The sequence below is a fragment of the Sapajus apella genome, unplaced genomic scaffold, assembly GCF_009761245.1.
Source record: "Sapajus apella isolate SASKATOON/1434 unplaced genomic scaffold, GSC_monkey_1.0 scaffold15, whole genome shotgun sequence".
Taxonomy (NCBI): Eukaryota; Metazoa; Chordata; class Mammalia; order Primates; family Cebidae; genus Sapajus; species Sapajus apella.
In genome coordinates, this window is record NW_022436955.1 from 18,831,883 (window position 1) to 18,846,511 (window position 14,629).

At 46.5% G+C, this 14,629-nt stretch overlaps 1 long non-coding RNA gene across 1 annotated transcript in view; it reads right to left on the reverse strand.

The window, feature by feature from the left end:
• LOC116555651 overlaps window positions 1-8,753 on the reverse strand; it is a 9,115-nt gene extending 362 nt beyond the window's left edge. Inside the window, exon 1 of the long non-coding RNA XR_004270612.1 lies at window positions 8,663-8,753. This is a non-coding gene — a long non-coding RNA (uncharacterized LOC116555651). The remainder of the gene's footprint in view (window positions 1-8,662) is intronic.
• Window positions 8,754-14,629: the final 5,876 nt, after the last annotated feature.

The following is a 14,629-nucleotide window of genomic DNA, read 5'->3' on the forward strand; positions in this document are numbered from 1 at the left end:
TTTGAGACGGAGTCTCGCTCTTGTTACCCAGGCTGGAGTGCAATGGCGCGATCTCGGCTCACCGCAAGCTCTGCCTCCTGGGTTCAGGCAATTCTCCTGCCTCAGCCTCCTGAGTAGCTGGGATTACAGGCACGTGCCACCATGCCCAGCTAATTTTTTGTATTTTTAGTAGAGACGGGGTTTCACCATGTTGACCAGGATGGTCTCGATCTCTTGACCTCGTAATCCACCCGCCTCGGCCTCCGAAAGTGCTGGGATTACAGGCTTGTGCCACCGCGCCCGGCCTCTGGGGTCTATCTTAAGGAAATAAACCAGAAACAGATTTATATAAAGGGTTCACATAAGTGTTGTTCATGATTTTGATTGTGATTTTTTTTGAGATGGAGTCTCGCTCTTGTCACCCACGCTGGAGTGTAACGGTGGGATCCCGGCTCACTGCAACCTCTGCCTATAGGGTTCAAGTGATTCTCTTGCCTCAGCCTCCTGAGTAGCTGGGATTACAGGTGCCCACCACCATGTCCAGCTAATTTTTTGTACTTTTAGTAGAGACAGAGTTTCACCATGTTGTCCAGGCTGGTCTCGAACTTTTGACCTCAGGTTATCCACCCACCTTGGCCTCCCAAAGTGCTGGGATTACAGGTTTGAGCCACTATGCCTGGCCTGTTCATGATTTTTTAAAAGTTAGAAATAGTGTACAGGATAGAAAGATGTGTGCCAGAAGGCCACCATTATAACTCTGGGTAGGGGATTGGCAGGCAGTCATTATTTTACTTAGGATCATGTAATTTACATTTCCTTAATAGATATTGAGAACTTACCTGGCCAGAAAGATCCAAAACCTCTTTACAAAGCATGAATAAGGAGATGGGGAGAGGAAGTGGGGGATGGGGTAAGAGGGAGGCAGAGAGAATTGCTTTAATAAGCTTCAAGATGGGAGCTTAGTGGGGCATTAGACACCTGACCTGCCTTGGCAGAAACTGGACTAATCATTTGGAAGAATTAGGAATTTATCTCAAATATGACTTATCTGTGGATTACAGCTCAGTTGATAATATCCTGCATATTTCTTACCTTTCTTTCTCCTGCAACTATGCTGTGTGGTTCCGTTTCAGAAGCTACCAACATATGATCTGTAAATAATTTGATATTCGCCAGACGTAGTTGTAATTTTCCAACCCGTGGTTTCCATATGCCATGTGGATTCCACTAAAAACTAATATACTTGGGGTTGGACCAGGAAACTTTTGCCAAAGAGCTAACAAAAGCTCCAAGGTCTTGGGGCAGAGCCCTGGCAAAGCAAGGCTGCTGGTGAGTAACTCAGAGAAGTGTGCTCAACTTCAGCGCTCCCTATTCCTCCTCCCTCCAAAGCCCTGATTCAAAAAAAGCGAATACAACCTTCCATGTTGAACATTTTAATTAGTAAGCTACAGAACGTAATGCATTCTTTATACAAGTTTTGCATTCAAATAATTTAATAAAATCCAAACCAAAGTTTATACATATCTTTAGCCATCTTTCCATGTTTCATTACCTTTCGGGGATTTAAACCGCCAACAATTTTTTAGTTTCAGTCTCAAGAGACCAGTCTCACTGCCTCATGCCTATATTCTTGACACTTTGGGAGGCTGACACAGAAGGATTGCTTGAGGCTAGGAGTTCAAGACCGGCCTGGGCAATATAGTGAGGACCCGAATCTATAAAAATAAATAAATCTCAAGAAAAAAAATTAGGCATATAAAACAGTCTGAATATGAAAAAAAGACTAGGGGGACAGTGTTAGGGAATTCCTCTTCTTGTATACTTGACAATAGCTTTGTTTCCAAAACTGTTTTTAGTCAGCCTAAAGGAAACGGTGCTGGAGATGAGAGCTGATCTCCAAGGTAAACGGAGGCACATACTAAGAGGTGTGTTTGTGGGCATGATGCATAAATCACAGAGGCCATGTCTTCCAGTGGCAACGACCTGCTTGGGATCAGGAAGCAGCTCCATCTGTCCTTAGAGGAGACGGCTCGCGTCCTCAGGAGGTGAACAGGCTGAACAAGCCGTCTTCCATGTGCAGAGGCCCCTTCCAGCCATCTCTGCTCCCGCAGACACTTGCTCAGCCACCCTGGTAATCCAGCTGGACTGCTTGGCATTCTGCTAGTGGCCAGGCTGGACTGGCCTGCCCGGGCCAGCATCCTCCTTACTCCCTCACTGCTTCTTGTGTCCTTCCCAAAGCTGCCCGCCCCACTCTAATGAGCACCCTTTTCCTTAGTCAAGGGAAACACAAGCCGCTGGGCTTCCCGCTAGCCTTCCAAATAAACTTGTGGTTGTCAGGCAGTGGGAGCCAATCCCAACACCAACTCTTGTCACCCCTGTTCTTTCCAGAAGCGGGAGGGCTGTCAAGGAGGAGGAGGGCCAAGTGCCCAGGCTGTTGAGTGAGGGCCAGAAAGAACCTGTTGTGACAATCTTTTCTTCCCCCAGTGCTGCTGAGGGGGCTGGGAATGAACAGCCCCTCTGACTTCAGCCTGCCATCCAGGGGCGCAGACAGAGGGCAAAACAGGGCAAAGAGCCAGCCACAGGCAGGCAGGCATCCAGGGCTGCTCCGCTGAGCTGATGACAGATGACTGACTTTCGGGCCGAGGCAGGTGGACGGTCCGAGTGTCCTTCAGCGGCCCTCCCTCATGCCTGTACCAAGGTGGGCCTCCCCCTTGGGCCCTGCCCCTCTAGGTCTGCAGTGAAAGGCCTCAGCTCTGGAAATCAAAGCTCTGAATGGGAAATGGAGAGGCCCAGGGGTGCAAAGTGCTAGTGATTGGCATGTTTGTCACAAGGGAGCCCTGAAAAGAGTAAGAGTGGCTCACAGTAGAAGGAAGAAATGCACAGTGTGTTTCTCACTCAACAGAGGAAAAGTCTCTGCTTGACCAGAGATGGGACTCTTTCCAAGATGTCTCAACTGACTGCAATTTTCTCCTGAAATTCAACGCTAAGGCAAAGAAGAAAAACCCAAAAAGCTAATTATAGCCTCCAGGAACCCTCAGACCTTTCCACAAACTACTCCCTGATGATTCTGCAGGAGCTCTGAAGATATGGAACTTGTAGAGAGCAAACGGAAGAACTGTTCTTTGTCTCCGAGGGGAAGAGCACACAAGCCCGCATGTGTCCCCTGGGCTCTTTCAGAAACATCCTAAGATGTTCCCAGGAGAAGACAATGAGGCAGCCACCGTCCTGCTGAGTCCTCAGAAATGGCCTTCCTAGGATAGGTGCTCCTTCCACACTTCTCCCAGGGGCATCGCTGTCACAGGGATTGTGGTCACAAAGATCTTGATTCTTTCAAACACCAGAGGAAGATAAGCAGGATGCTGACATACTGCACCCAGGTGAGCTTTACCATCTCCCAGAATCCTGGATGATAAGTACGGACAGTTAAGGAGTGGAGGGCCACATGCTATCAGTCAAAGTAAACTAAGGTTTAGGCCAGACAGGAAATGGCAAGAATATTTCAAATACTCTTAGGATGAAAGGAATAATAAAAGATTATTAAGAAATAAATATGGATGATTCTGACTTAGAAGAATGGCTCAGAAAGAAATATGAACAGGAAATGATTTTCCCCCCGTATAAAGAGCAGACACAGTCATTTATGTCGGAATACAGTGCTGTAGCAATTTCCAATCAAAGGCTCCCCACAGCTGTTCCTGCTGGGGACAACTTTGGAATCTTCCCTTTTTGGAAACTGAGCTACCACCGCCTCTCTAACAGAAAGGATATAATATGGTTTACACCGTGTATTAGATGACAGCATTAATCACAAATGGAGTTTCATGGCTCTGCCCACCCAGCCAGATAAAGTTGTGGTCATTCAGGATGGTGGCAACTGCAATACAATCATTAACCATTAATCAATCATGGGGCAGCCTTTTGGCAAAAAATATTGAGGGCTACAAATATTCTTTTATTCCTGTGGGATATTCTGCACTTCAGAACAGAAAGAAATCATTTGAAAGCATAAACAGTTGCATGTGCAAAGTAGATTAACAAATAATTTAAGATACTTCTCAAACAAAATATTTGATATGGTCTGGCTCCGTGTCCCCACCCAAATCTCATATGTCCCCACATATCAAGGACAGGACCAGATGGAGATAAATGAATCATGGGGGCAATTTCCTCCATGCTGTTCTCATGATAGTGAGTTCTCACGAGATCTGATGCTTTTATAAAGGGCTTCCCCCATTAGCTCTGCTCTCATTCTCTCTCCTGCTGCCCTGTGAAGAGGTGCCTTCTGCCATGATTGTAAGTTTCCTGAGGCCTACTCAGCCATGCAGAACTGTGAGTCAATTACACCTCTTTATAAATTACCCAGTCTTGGGTGTGTCTTTATAACAGAGTGAGAATGGACTAATACAGTATTTATATTAAAATACGTCAAAAACTCAGAAGTGGTTGTGTGATCATCTACAGATGTTGAATGGCTAACTGAAGGAACAACATATTGCCACTCTAAATAATATCAGTTTGGCTGGGCAAAGTTGTGCAGGGTTGTAATCCAAAGGATCTGGGAGGCCAAAGTGGGAGGATCACTTGAGGCCAGAAGTATGAGACCAGCTTGGCTAACATATTGAGACCCTCTCTGTACCAAAAAACATAAAAAGCTGGGCATGGTGGCACATGCCTGTAGTCCCAGCAGCCCAGTAGGCTGAGGTGAGAGGATCACTGAACCCACAGGAGCTCGAGGTTACAATCAGCTATGATTATGGCACTGCACTCCAGCCTGAGCATCAGAGCAAGACTCTGTCTGTTTAGGGGAAAAAAAATTAGAACTTTGTAGCAGCATGAGGAAATACTTAATTACATAGAAATACAAATAATGTGAATGCCGAAGTGTTTCAATACTATCGTAATAGGTATATTTAAAAAATCCACATAAAGAGTGAAAAAAGTAAAGAACAACACATCGATTTCTTGAGCCATGCTTTTTAGCTTTGTTTTAAAATTCCCTTTTTATTGTCTGCAGCTAGTGTATGACATAAAATCAGAAAGCAATGGTAGATTTGCAGTCATCCCCTTTGTGAAATGTCAGTGCGTAGTCTCCATGATATCTGGTTGCCAAGTAATACGGTAGATGCCTTTAGAAAAAACCTCAGCCACCGGCCAGCCAAATGTGCCAAGTCAACACATGCCATGGCCTACAGCTCTGTAAGGAATGAAGACACTGTGCTTTCCGGTAGGAAGCATGGGCGCTCCTGTTCTCCTGCTGGACTGCTAACGTGGGGAGAGTCACCCATGTTCTCGTTTTCTCTCTGAAAAGTGTGAGCAGCAATTTGTCTTTGGCATCTGTTATAGGTGTGGTATGGGGAACAACTCAATTAGGCTTATATTTTTAAAAAAGGTAGCTCACGCCTGTAATCCCACCACTTTGGGAGGCCACGGTGGGTGGATCACGAGGTCAGGAGTTTGAGAACAGCCTAGCCAAGATGGTAAAACCTCGTCTCTACTAAAAATACAAAAATTAGTCGGGCGTGGTGGCGCATGCCTAAATTCCCAGGTACCCAAGAGGCTGAGGCAGGAGAATCGCTTCAACCTGGGAGGCTGAGATTGCAGTGAGCCAAGATTGCACCATTGCACAACAGGCTGGGCAACAGAGCAAGACTCTATCTCAAAAAAAAAGGAAACCCATCAAGCCAGTGAGATACGGACCATGGGATGCTGGAGGGGTGGGGGCGGTCCCGGTTCTGAAGATCAGGATGAAAAGGACAAATCCTAGACAGCACACTTGCTCCCATTGTTGAACATTCATGGGTTTTGACATTTACATCACAAGGGCTCCAGTTCTGTTTGTCTCTGTTGCCCCAGTAACCTTGAAAGTTATGAGCTCTACCTGGGACTCACCGTTCCTTTCCTGGTAGGCAGCAACAATACGTGTCAGGTCATAATCATAGGCAAAGGGGCTGGTCCCGTTGATCATGGATACCTGGGACACGGGAGGAGGATGTGGTGTGAGCAGCTGGGAGTCTCCTCCTCTCCTCCTTCTACCCTCCTGACACCCAGGCTGGTCCCACAGACCACCCTCGTGGCCTTGGTGGCCTATTCCCGTGTCAATAATCTTCTCTTCAAAGATGAATAAACATTTGCAACAATTTAAGTTTATTTACTCTGTCCTTCCGTCTGTGGGGATGGAAATAAGGGGTCAGTGTCAATGTTTCATACATTTTAAAGCTATTTATAAAATCTCTCTCTTGGCTGGACATCATGGCTCATGCCTGTAATCCCTGCACTTTGGGAGGCTGAGGCAGGAGGATTGCTTGAGGCCAGAAGTTCGAGACCAGCACAGGGAACATAAAGACCCCCATTTCCACTCAAAACAAAACAAATCAAACAAACCAAAAAAACCCCAACATGGCCAGGCGCGGTGGCTCAAGCCTGTAATCCCAGCACTTTGGGAGGCCGAGGCGGGTGGATCACGAGGTCAAGAGATCGAGACCATCCTGGTCAACATGGTGAAACCCCGTCTCTACTAAAAATACAAAAAATTAGCTGGGCATGGTGGCGCGTGCCTGTAATCCCAGCTACTCAGGAGGCTGAGGCAGGAGAATTGCCTGAGCCCAGGAGGCGGAGGTTGAGGTGAGCCGAGATCGCGCCATTGCACTCCAGCCTGGGTAACAAGAGCGAAACTCCGTCTCAAAAAAAAAAAAAAAAGAAACCCAACAAACTAGGCATTGTGGTGCCTCCAGTCCTAGCTACTAGGGAGGCTGAGGAGGGAGAACTGCTTGTACCCAGGAGTATGAGGCACAGTGAGTCATAGGTGGGCCACTGCACTCCAGCCTGGGCCACAGAGTGAGACTCTATTTTTTAATAAAAAAGTGGGGGTGGCGGCAGGCACAGTGGCTCACACCTGTAATCCCAGCATGTTGGGGGGCCCAGGTGAGTGGATCACGTGGGACCAGGAGTTAAGACAGCAGCCTGAGAAACATGGCAAAACCCCTTCTCTACAAAAAGTACAAAAATTAGCCAGGCATGGTAGCATGCACCTGTAGTCCCAGCTCACTACTCAAAAGTGGGGGGTAGGAGGATCACCTGGGCCTGGGGAGGTTGAGGCTGCAGTGAGCCATGATCGTGCCACTGCACTCCAGCCTGGGTGATGGAGTGAAACCCTGTCTCTCTCTCTCTCTCTCACACACACACACACACACACATAACAATTAATAAAATTATTTTAAAAAGGGTTAGGTACAGTGGCTCATGTCTGTATTCCTAGTACCCTTGGAGGCTGAGGTGGGAGGGTCATTTATGACTGATAATTTCCCTTTTTCATCTTCCAGAGTATGGCAGCCCAAATTCTATGGTCCCCATTATGATAAAATAAAGGTGAGGAATGAGTGATTAGATGCATGAGTTCTGGACATAGAAAGTTCCTGGCTCTGTTATACTTTTTTTTTGACATGGAGTTTTGCTCTTGTTGCCTAGGCTGGAGTGCAATGGTGCGATCTCGGCTCACTGCAACCTCCACCTCCCGGGTTCAAGCAATTCTCCTGCCTCAGCCTCCCAAGTAGGTGGGATTACAGCCATGTGCCACCACACCCGGCTAATTTTGTTATTTTTAGTAGAGACAGTGTTTCTCCATGTTGGTCAGGCTGGTCTCAAACTCCCGACCTCAGGTGATTTGCCCGCCTCGGTCTCCCAAAGTGCTGGGATTACAGGCGTGAGCCACCATGCCCGGTCTCTGGCTCTGATATACTTTCAAGCTTTGAGCCTTTGGGAAAATTAATCACTGTAAGCCCCAGTTTTGTCTTCTGCAAAATGAGTTCATTCTTTAAACAAGCATCTCTGTGAGCTTCCCATGTGCCAGGCAGGGTGCTAGGCACTGACGTGACAGTACATGAGATGCCACTGCTGTCAACGCTGAGGGAGACAACAAATAAACACACAAACACGTGTCCTGGGTAGGCCAGGTGGCAGGAGGGAAAGTCTGGCTGAGGGATGATGGTGGGAGGGGCTGCTACTGCAGAGGCAGCTCGGGGAAGGGCTGTGCTCAGGGATATCTGAACAGGGACCTGAATGGCCTAGTCCGCTAAGTCACGCGGATGCCTGGCAGGGGAGATGGCAAGAGCAAAAGCCCTGAGGTGGCAGCTGCTTCCTGGGTTTGAGAAACAGCAAAAAGGCCAAGGTGGGTGGAAGGCGGCAAGGGGGACAGCGATGGGACAAGCGACTGGAGCTCTGGGAAAGGACAGTGCGGGCGGCTCAGAGGTTGCTGTGATAATTAAAGGTGATGATACAGGTAAACCCCTGCACTCAGGGCTGGCCTATGTTATGGGTTGAGTAAACTGTCTAGTAGTATTTCTGAAATACTTTACATGAACATTTCACATGATCTCTTGGAAACACATACTCCAAGTGTGTGTATGGAAGAGAAAATGTGTTTGTGTGTGTGCATGTGTACACATGTACCTAAAAGCAGTAAACAATTTAGTTATTTGACAAACACTGATTTTTTCTCTCTTCCTCTAGGTGTAACTACAGGTATATCTTCATAATCTGAAAAGACTATGGCAAGAATTCCTCAGAAGGCCCCTTTAAAGCCACCCACAGAGAAATGATATTTCTACTTTTCATTCCCATCTTCAAAGAACCCAATGAACAGTAACACACGGAAACAAAGGGGCTGGACAATGAGAAGCACCCTTACATTGTATCGGGCATCTAGGCCACCACAGCTCAGCGGCTGTTTCTGCTGCAGCCTCAGGTCTCCATTCACATATAACTGGGATCCAGGGATAGCAAAGGAGGACTGAAGAAATGCCATGCTCTGCATCACGAAGGTTGACATCCTCGGAAATCATTAGAAAAACAAACAATACCAACCGCTGGCAGATCTGAAGGGTTCTGGGTGGTAACAGTCACCTGTCTTGACTGAAACCTAAGGGGCCCTCACATACCCAGCATAGTCATACAGGAAACACTGCCTAGAACCTTCTGAGCTATTAATAGCCCATATTAATTAATAGGACTCCAGTGAAAAACATTCAACTGACCTAAGCTATCCCAAACTACATGGGGAAGAGGGCCTGCTATGGTGTGTGTCTACTAGAAATCAGAAGAAGGGCTCTGGTCTATGAAAAAGACACAAGACAGAGGATGGCCTCCCAGCGGACTGACTCACGTGTAACTGATAGGAGAAAGTCAGGATGAGCTGCACACCGAGAATGTGCTCCGTGGACTGCAGGGGAAGCTCCAGCTTAAAATGTAACATGTCCATCTTCCCATCCTGGTTCCTGTCTTCTTCTCTAGTCTAGGAAACCCAAACAGGGCCAGCAGCCCTGGTCACTAATGAGTCTGGGAGGGATCCATATCACTTCTATACATACACAATGACCCACGGTCCTACTGTACACAACAGGCGTTATCTTCCCTACCAAAAAAAAAAAAAAAAAAGAGAGAGAAAAATAGACAGGGGTAAGTGCATTAATATTGGGGAAAGAGATAAAAAGTGCATGGCCCCTGAACTTCATACGTGAGTCAATCAAATGTTCACTGGCCAAAATAAATGGGAACTTGAAGTGGCAATAATAAGACAAGAAACATCTGGATAACATTTGTCTCATCTTATTCTGTTTTTTTAAGTTTTTAAATTTTATTTTTTTAAAGAGATAGGTTCTCCCTATGTTGACCATGCTGGTCTTGAACTCCTAGAGTCAAGGGGTCCTCCTGCCTTGGCCTCCCAAAGTGCTAAGATTATAGGTGTGAGCCCCCTGGTCAGATCAGATCTTGTTTGTTTTGTACTGGTGTTTGTTTTTTTTTTTTTTTTTTTTATAAACATGCCTGGATTTGCATGGAAAATTGGAGTATCAGAATTGTCTTCTACGCCTCTAGAAACAAGTTTTTAAATTAGAAAAACACATAATCCTTATCATTATGCATTCCCCCAACAAATTCAACAGAAAATCATCAAGCTCTATTATACATTCCGAAACCACAAGTGTCTTTGCTTCAGTTCTTGATGTTGGACCTCATCTCATCAGGACTTGAAAGCCTTGTGGATCTTTTCGTACCAATCAATGAAATGAAAAAGGAAGCTAAGTCAAATCAGCAAAGCATTAAAACCACATCTGTATGATAAATTATGGGCATGAAAGAAAAAGAAACAGAGATCTGTGGAGGAAAACAGGACAAATTATAGCTGATGAAGCATATGTAGGCAGTGAGAAAAAACTGGTATCCATTCCGACCATCCAGGCTGACCTCACAGTGATCCTAAAACGATCAGCAGGAAAGGACGGCAACTGAAAAGCAATCACTGCTGACATGATCGCTCTGCACAACTCTGAACCTTTTTGCTACCTGGATGTTTTTGCTACGACTGTTCCTTTCCCAGTGTAGTTCCCAGAAGGATTCTACTGCGGTGTAGCAGCATTCCCATCTGGATCCCTGAACTACTGATTCATTTTGATTCCCACCATTACTATTATATGAGGAAAATAATTTTTGTACTTTTTTTGGACTAAAAAAGTCATTTGAGATGAAGAAATCTCAATTTTCAGAAACTTTCAATTATTTTTTTCCTTCTAGACAATAATGTCCTTATTCTAAGTCTTGTTTTAGAGAAATCTCCCTCCCTCTTCTCTTGGATACTTCCTCTCTGCCCTGTTTCATCAGCTTCAGTGAGGGGTAGCTGCTACCAGGGCTGATGATCAAGTTACTGAGGCAATGATGGACTAGTCATTATGAGTAGGATGAAAAGAGCCTGCCTTGTCTTCCTGTGGATTTTCTTCAATTGGGATCTGGGTAGACAATGTTGTGTAACTCTCTTTGATGGATCCACGCCTTCTGGATCTTTAGGGTTAAACAGGAAGCAAAGATCACATTTCTCAACTTGCAACAGAGGATACTGGCCAGGAGACAACTGCCAGAAGAATCCAGGCTCCAACCCACTGTGGGAGGGGGAGACGCTCATTTCCTTTGATCTTCACGATAAATGTAAAGCCCCAGGAAGGCAGAACAAGTATTTTCCCCATTATATAGATAAGAAAATCAAGGGTCAGGGAGGTTAGGGCATTTATCAGAGATACAGCAAGTCATGGTGAAGACAGAATTTCTGATCAGGTCTTCAACTTTAAATGTGATATCGTTTTTAGGACTAAAATATCCAGACTTATTTAAAAATTCAAAAAGAAGACGGTGCGTTGGAGAACTCTTTTTGCAAAACGGCAGCGCCAGGCATCAAAGTCTGTACACTTGCCTGTGTGCACAATTCTGCTCCAAGCTCAGAGAGGAAAAGAGATCTGGCTCAGCACCATCAACAATGTCTACTTGTTAAATTCACTTATTAATGTGCTGCACAGTTTTTGAGGCGCTACTATGTGTCAGGCACTATTCAAGATGATGAGAATATAGTGGTAAACAAAATAGTCTCCATCCTGGGAGCTTATGTTTCCAATCAAGAAAACAGAAAATAGATTAATAAATATGCAACAATTTCAAGTAGTGATGAGTGCCACAAAGAAAAATGAGGCAGGCTAAAATGAAATAATAATTAAGGTAGAATTTAACAGAAAGTTTTGTTATTGTTTTTTTGTTGTCGTTTTTTTGTTTTTTGAGATGAAGTCTCACTCTGATGCCCAAGCTGGAGTGCAGTGGCATGAACTAGGCTCCCTGCAACCTCCACCTCCTGGGTTCAAGCAATTCTCCTAAGTCTCCCAAGTAGCTGGGACTACCGGCATGTACCATTCTTGGTGTTTTTTTTTTTTTTTTTTAAGTAGAGACAGGGTTTCACTATGTTGGCCAGGCTGGTTTCGAACTCCTGATCTCGTGAACTGCCCGCCTTGGCCTCCCAAAGTGCTGGGATTACAGGCAGGTGTGAGCCACTGTGCCCAGCTTAACAGAAAGTTTTACAGAAAATATGCAGGATAACCTGACTTGTTGGAGGCCTGAAGGAAGTGAGGTGATGAGGGGATGGGGTACAAGAATGTCTCAGGGAAGAAGGATCTAGACTCACCAAGAGCACGTGCTCTGGGTGCCCGTGGGGCCAGTGCAGCTGGCAGAATAGGTGAGATGGAGAGCACGGCAGAGAGAGGGGACACAGAAGTGAGGACACAAAGGGCGTGTCTCCCAAAAACAACCTGTCACTAGCTAGACTCCCCCGACGGGCCAGCAAAGGTTGGCTCTGTTATCACTTGTGCTACTGAAAAAATCAATTACTTAATTCCATTTAGTTGAAAGTAAGCCTAACACAGGTGCAACAGCTACAAAGGCAGGCATTCAAAGGCTACTGCTTCCTCAACACAAACTCCAGGTCACTATCTAACCTCCCACTGGTGCCTGGACAAGAGAATTCACAAATGACACAACCACTTTACATCTACAAGGTATGTACAGGATTTAAAACATTTATTATATCCACTGATTGTCCCATGTGATCCTTCCACATATCCCAGGAGAGAGGTGGGTGCTCTCATGCCTAGGATATGGAGAGAGAAATTTTGTTGTTTTATTTTACGAAGGGGACAGAGCATCAGTTGAACTACCACATGAACTAAATGAACTACTGCCCTTCCTCCAGTAATTAAAAAAGCTACCTCTAGTCAGTAGTGTCAATCAGAAATTGAGGACAGGATTCTCAGTTTTCAGGGTTTCAGGCCTCCACTTCTTACACAACAAACCCATATCCTCCTGCAGCTTCTTTTCCAGCTGCCATTAGGCCGGGAGCTACTCCTGCCTTCCACCACCCAGAGACTCACCCACGCTGGCTGGCAGCAGCTCCAGAGGGAGCAGCACCTGCATCTGAATATTGCTTCTAACAAATGTGCACCTGCCAGAGCTCTGGCGTCAACACAAATCCCTCCTGCCTGGGCAGCTACTGTGGCCCTGGCTCAGTCAGAGGAGCCCGGCCTCCCAGCCGAGGCCCCCTATCCACCACCCACTGCCAGCTCCTCCCCAAGCCACAGCACAGGACCATGCTTCTCTTCCAAAGCAGAAAGACCATCTTCTATCCCAGAGTCCTCACCTGCCACTCCCAAATCAATCTGACCCTCTGACCACCCAAACACCTAGTCTGCAGAAAGTTCTATGATGGCACCAGGAATTCACTGCCCAAAGTGTGCAAATGGGATGCAATCCTGCTTCTGAGAACTCAGACTAAGGCCAGGTGTGGCAGCTCACACCTGTAATCCCAGTACTTTGGGAGGCTGAGGCAGGTGGACCACCTGAGGTCAGGAGTTTGAGACCAGTCTAGCCAACATGGTGAAACCTCATCTCTACTACTAATTAAAAAAAAAATTAGCTGGGTGTGGTGGCATATGGCTGTAATCCCAGCCAGCTGCTCAGAGGCTGAGGCAGGAGAATCACTGGAACCTGGGAGGCAGAGGTTGCAGTGAGCTGAAATTGTGCCACTGCACTGCAGCCTGGGCAACAGACTTAGACTCCATCCCCCCACCCTCTGCAGAAAAAACCACCACCAACAACAAAAAAAAACAAAAATTAGTTGGGCATGGTGGCGCACTCCTGTAATCCCAGCTACTTGGTAGGCTGAGGCAGGAGAATCACTTGAACCCAGGAAGTGGAGATTGTAGTGAGCCGAGATCACACCACCACTGCACTACAGCCTGGACAACAGAGCGAGAGTCCATCTTAAAAAACAACAACAACAAAAAGAACTCAGAATAGTCACCACTGGCTGCTGTCTGCCCCCACTGACCTGAGACCACCCCCTGGACCCCTGCTGTGGAAGGCTTCTGCTGGAGCTGTGATAAGCACTGCTTTTCGCAGTAATTCGAGGCACTGCTGGAGCCTGGCTTCTTACTGGCTGTCCCAGAACCAGAGGGGCAGTGACTAGGAGGCAGCACCCTGATCTGCCAGAAACACATGAAGCTAGAAACTCCCAGAAAAGTGGGTCTGGACACAAGTGTGCCAACCAACTACTAAGGGCTGAACTGTGTGCTCCACAGATTCCCATGTTAAATATGATAGGGCTGTGGCCTTTTAAGAGGAAGAGATCTCAATCTCCTGATATGTCTCTGCTATGTGAGGACACAGAAGGCACCCAACTGCAAGTCAGAACCCAACAATGCTGGCACCCTGATCTCAGACTTCCAGCCTCCAGAACTGAGGAAACAATGTCTCTCTCTCTCTCTCTCTCTCTGTGTGTGTGTGTGTGTGTGTGTGTGTGTGTGTGTGTGTGTGTTTAGAGACATAGTCTCTGTTACCCAGGCTGGAACGCAGCGATTGATCATAGCTCACTGCACCCGTGAACTCCTGGCCTCAAGCAATAATCCCACCTTGGCCTCCCAAAGTGCTAGCATTACAGGTGTGAGCCACAAGGCCAGCCAAAGTCTGCTTTTTTTTTTTTTTTGAGACAGAGTTTTGCTCTTGTTGCCCAGGCTGGAGTGCAATGGCGCCATCTCAGCTCACTGCAACCTCTGCCTCCTGGGTTCAAATGATTCTCCTGTCTCAGCCTTCTGAGTAGCTGGGATTATAGGCACATGCCACCATGTCCAGCTAATTTTTTTTTTTTTTTTTTTGAGGAGTTTTGCTCTTGTTGGCCAGGCCAGAGTACAATGGCGTGATCTTGGCTCACTGCAACCTCTGCCTCTCAGGTTCAAGCGATTCTCCTGCCTCAACCTCCTGTGTAGCTGGGATTATAGGCACATGCCACCATGTC